This window comes from Dipodomys merriami, unplaced genomic scaffold (genome assembly GCF_024711535.1).
Source record: "Dipodomys merriami isolate MVZ:Mamm:240054 unplaced genomic scaffold, mDipMer1.0.p SCAF_323, whole genome shotgun sequence".
NCBI classification, from domain to species: Eukaryota; Metazoa; Chordata; class Mammalia; order Rodentia; family Heteromyidae; genus Dipodomys; species Dipodomys merriami.
In genome coordinates, this window is record NW_027204749.1 from 449,440 (window position 1) to 453,973 (window position 4,534).

The 4,534-nt window shown below is 43.3% G+C and overlaps 1 pseudogene; it reads left to right on the forward strand.

Annotated features, from left to right (window-relative positions):
- Positions 1-3,799: 3,799 nt before the first annotated feature.
- Positions 3,800-4,282, forward strand: LOC138841602 (cytosolic iron-sulfur assembly component 2B pseudogene; annotated as a pseudogene).
- The last annotated feature ends 252 nt before the right edge of the window (positions 4,283-4,534 follow it).

Genomic DNA, 4,534 nt, shown 5'->3' on the forward strand with positions numbered 1-4,534 from the left:
ACACTTAGGGACACATGAGCTATTAATCTATTAATGCACAGGTATCCATCTTAGGACTCCAGTGACCATTTGTGCTCTACCTCATACATACTTAGACACCATGGAATGCATGTATGTTATAACTTAATTTTTCTCACCCAGAGTTATACCGGAAAAAATATATACAATTGGTTTTTCTAATGTTATAGTGTTCCAATAATGGTTGCCAAATGGCCTAATTCCCTGTATCGAAATACTCAGAGCACCCTTGTGCAATGACTTGCTATTTGCCATTGAACCTGCTTGACACCAGTAAAGATGATGCAAACACAGGTTTGAGAAGCTCCTAATTCTCTTTCCTAAACAGTAAAATTAAGAACCTTGGGGGCTGGGAAGGTGGCTCAGTGGTAGAGCGCTTGCCTTGCATGCATGAGGCCCTAGGTTTGATTCCTCAGCACCACATAAGCAAAAAGAAAAAAGCTGGGGCGACCCCTGCCACCGGCAGCAGCGGGATGCGGGGGGGCCTGGCCACAGAGAACTCAGAGAACTCCGGGGCCTGGAGCACGGCCCCGCCCAGCCCCGGCCTCGCCTCACCTCCCGGCCCAAAAGGCCGCGCGCACTCCCCAGTACCCTGATTTCTGCAGCGGGCAGTGGGATGTAGTCTCCAGAAAGCAGTGCTTCCTCCAGCACCTCCTGTTGGACTTTGTGGTGGATTCCAAGGTGTGACACCTCCCTGGGATAGCTTCCCTGACACCCTACAGTTCCATTAGACTGGTTGTATGTTTGTCATCTGGGTATGCAGAAGGGCCTGGGGTAAGTGCCACTGACCGCCAAAGCCTTGGTCCTGCTGAAGTGAACATTCTTAGGGACCCTGCAAACTACTTACCAGCACTGAGGATGCTCCCTATTTGGAAAGAGATTCTAAGTTGCACATTTCAAGTCCTGGAGAAGTAACATGTCCAAAGTGGAAAGGGAGCAATGACAAGGCCTTCAGCCTGTCAATGGCTCATGCTGTCAAAGCCCGGATTGGAAGCAGGCCCTGGGGTTTTGAAGACCAGCCGTGGAGTTAAGCTGGGAAATGCAAGATAGAGGGGCCCTTCATGCTGCATCATCTCATAGCAGAAAGCAGAAGAGGAAGGGACAATGAGAGAGAAAGAGCTTGAACTCACAACGTCAAGCTCTTTAATAATGAGCATGAAACCATTTGGGGATTTAAGTTTCCACTGCACATTCAAACCGCAACAGCACCTATCATGGGCCAGCAGTTTGTAGATGAAGTTGCATTGGCTACAAGATCTGGTGGATGTTGTGAATGAAGACTTACGAGTGAAATTGGTCTGTCTGTTACTCATCAGTGAGAAGTTCCTGGCTGTCACTCTTCCTTTTAATACTCTATTGAATTTAGAGATTCCCCAACTGATTCAATAAGCAGAGCAAAGGAAAATGTGGTCAACTACCTGAGGCTGTTACCATTGCTTTCAATTTGGGGATGAAAATGGAAGGAACTGGAAGAATGTTTTAATGGTCAGCTATTGGCTGGAAGCAGCCCCTAGAGCACATGACCTCATTTCTCGGCTTCTACAAGCAAACGCAGTCTGAAAATACTAAGTGGAAGATTCCAAAAATTAACTAACTTCTTACAGTATGTTGTTGTGATTGTTGTTTTTGCCAATCCCTTATTGTGTCTAGTTTAGAAACGAAACATTATCCTAGGTGTACATGGATAGGAAAACCATTGGTCCTTCAAGGCTCAGTTCCGTTTGTGGTTTGGGGCATCCTCTAAGGGTTGTGAAATAGGATACAAGGGATTGTAACATAGCATGTCTATAGGACAACTCCAGGTAGCAGGCCTTCGATGAGACACATGTTGTAAACATAGGCAGAAAGAGGAAATGTTTGTAGACAAAGAACAAAAATGTCACCCCATTTGTAGATAAAAAAAAAAAAAAGTGGGGACTGGGAAGGTGGCTCAGTGGTAGAGCGCTTGCCTTGCATGCCTGAGGCCCTGAGTTCAATTCCTCAGCACCACATAAGCAAAAAGAAAAAAGCCGGAAGTGATGCTGTGGCTCAAGAGGTAGAGCACTAGCCTTGAGCTGAAGAGCTGAGGGACAGTGCCCAGGCCCAGAGTTCAGGCCTCATGACCGGACCCAAAAAAAAAAAAAAAAAAAAGTAAAGCCAGGAGCCTATGGTTCAGGCCTATAATCCTAGCTACTTAGGAGACTGAGATCTGAAGATTTCAGTTCAAAGTCAGCCTGAGTAGAAAACTCAGACTCATATCTCCAATTAATCACACACACACACATACACACACACAGCTGGGAGTGGTGCTGTGGCTCAAGTGGTACTAGCCTTGAGCAAAAAAGCTCAGGGACAGTGCATGAGTTTCAGCCCAGGACTGGCACAAAAATAAATACATATACATACATACGTACATGCATACATACATGCATACATACATACATGCATGCATGCATACACGTCCTTCCATGAAGCCATGGAACAGCAACCACGTCAGAATTGCTTGGTCAGGAGGTAACAGAGAACTCAGCCTGCATTAGGTTCATAGGAGGAAAATCTTCCAGCTCAATATGAAACTAACTTTGACCCCATTTTACAGTTAAAAAAAAGAAAGAAAGAAAAAAACACACCCAGAAGTCCCAATCCTTTAAAATCCTATCTTTAAATAAAACAGAATTCTAGTCTCAAAAAAAAAAAAGAAAAAGAAAAAAGCTGGAAGTGGCACTGTGGCTCAAGTGGTAGAGCACTAGCCTGGAGCTGAAGAGCTGAGGGACAGCGCTCAGGCCCAGAGTTTAGGCCCCACAACCGCCCCCCCCCCAAAAAAAGAACCTTGGCCATCCTGCTGGAGATACAGGGCCTAATAAAGATGCAACCTAAAATACTGCTCATAGGAGTGACACAATCCAACCAACAACCCTCAGCAAAGGACACAGAATATTAAAGTTTTCTATGTTACTTAAACAACATTAACTCTAAATACTAAGCTGAGGACACCCCAAATTTTAGATTCATAAAAGTTAAATATAATGAATTAAATAGCTGTGAACTTTTGCTTATACTTGTTGGTTTATCACATAGGAATTGCTATTATCCACAGTTCTGGTTTTTTTTTTTTTACACAATTACTTAGAATGGAAATTTGCTAATCTAAAATAACATGAACTGGGTTGTAGGGGAGGGAAAGTAAAAGAAAATTGAGGGAAGGAAGAACAAGTTTGAAAAGAAATGTACTCATTACCTTACTTATGTAACTGCAACCCCTCTGCAAATCACCTTGACAATAAAAAAGGAAAAAAAAAAGGAAGTAAAATCTGAAACACCATCTTACTGACCATACATAATTGCTCTGTGTGAGAAAACACAGAAACACATAGACCTACAAAGTCCTTGATCACCTATATAAATGTTTGGTAATAAAATTAGAGATAATTATGTTGAATTCTCTATTGGTGAAAAAAAAATGAACTTTACGGTGATATTTGCCAAGAATGAGAATCTACTCTGCAGATTTCAGTGAGGATGTTTTAGGAAAGACAATATGAATCATTTTAAAGCAATGTTTGTATCTTACTACTGGTTTTGTCCGCATCACCTGAATGCTTTCATACTTTAAAAAACTTTAAAAGATTTAATTATTGGCAATGTGTCTATATTCACAATGCTTGACACCGGGAGTGAAATATATTTCAGGGTGGGCATTTTTTTTCTTTTGGGATTTGGACTATCATCATAAACATAAGTGACTGAAGATCACTCCTTAAACATTAAAAAATTTCTATTTCAGGTTGGCCGCAGTTGCTGGATGGTAGGCGGTGGCTGTGGCCTGCTGGAGAATGCAAACCCCCTCATCTATGAGCGCTCTGGGGAGCGGCCCATGACTGCAGGGGAGGAGGACGGGGAGGTTTCTGACAGAATTGACGCACCAGAGATCTTCGATCTTATTCGCTCCATCAATGACCCAGGGCATCCCCTGACCCTAGAGGAGTTGAACGTAGTAGAGCAAGTTCGGGTTCAGGTTAGTGACCCTGAGATCACAGTGGCGGTGGCCTTCACGCCCACCATTCTGCACTGCAGCATGGCCACCCTTATTGGTTTGTCTATCAAAGTCAAGCTTCTGCGATCCCTTCCCCAGCGTTTCAAGATGGATGTGCACATTACCCCAGGAACCCACGCCTCGGAGCATGCAGTGAACAAACAGCTTACAGATAAGGAGCGAGTAGCAGCTACCCTGGAGAACACCCACCTACTAGAGGTTGTGAATCAGTGTCTGTCAGCTCGTTCTTAAGCTTGGCTTCTGACTCCCAGCCTGCACACTGGTCTCTACTGGCCCCAGCTGCATCCAGGGGTCATGACTTTGTTTTCTTGAATCAATGACAATGAGAAATTAACATTCTGCATTTTGTAATAAACCTTTAATTTATATTCATTAAAAAATTTCTATTTCAGATTATTTTATTAGACATATTACTACCAATTATAGCTGGGAGTAGAGATGTGGCTTAAGTGGCAAACATTACCCTTGAGCAAAAGAAGTTCA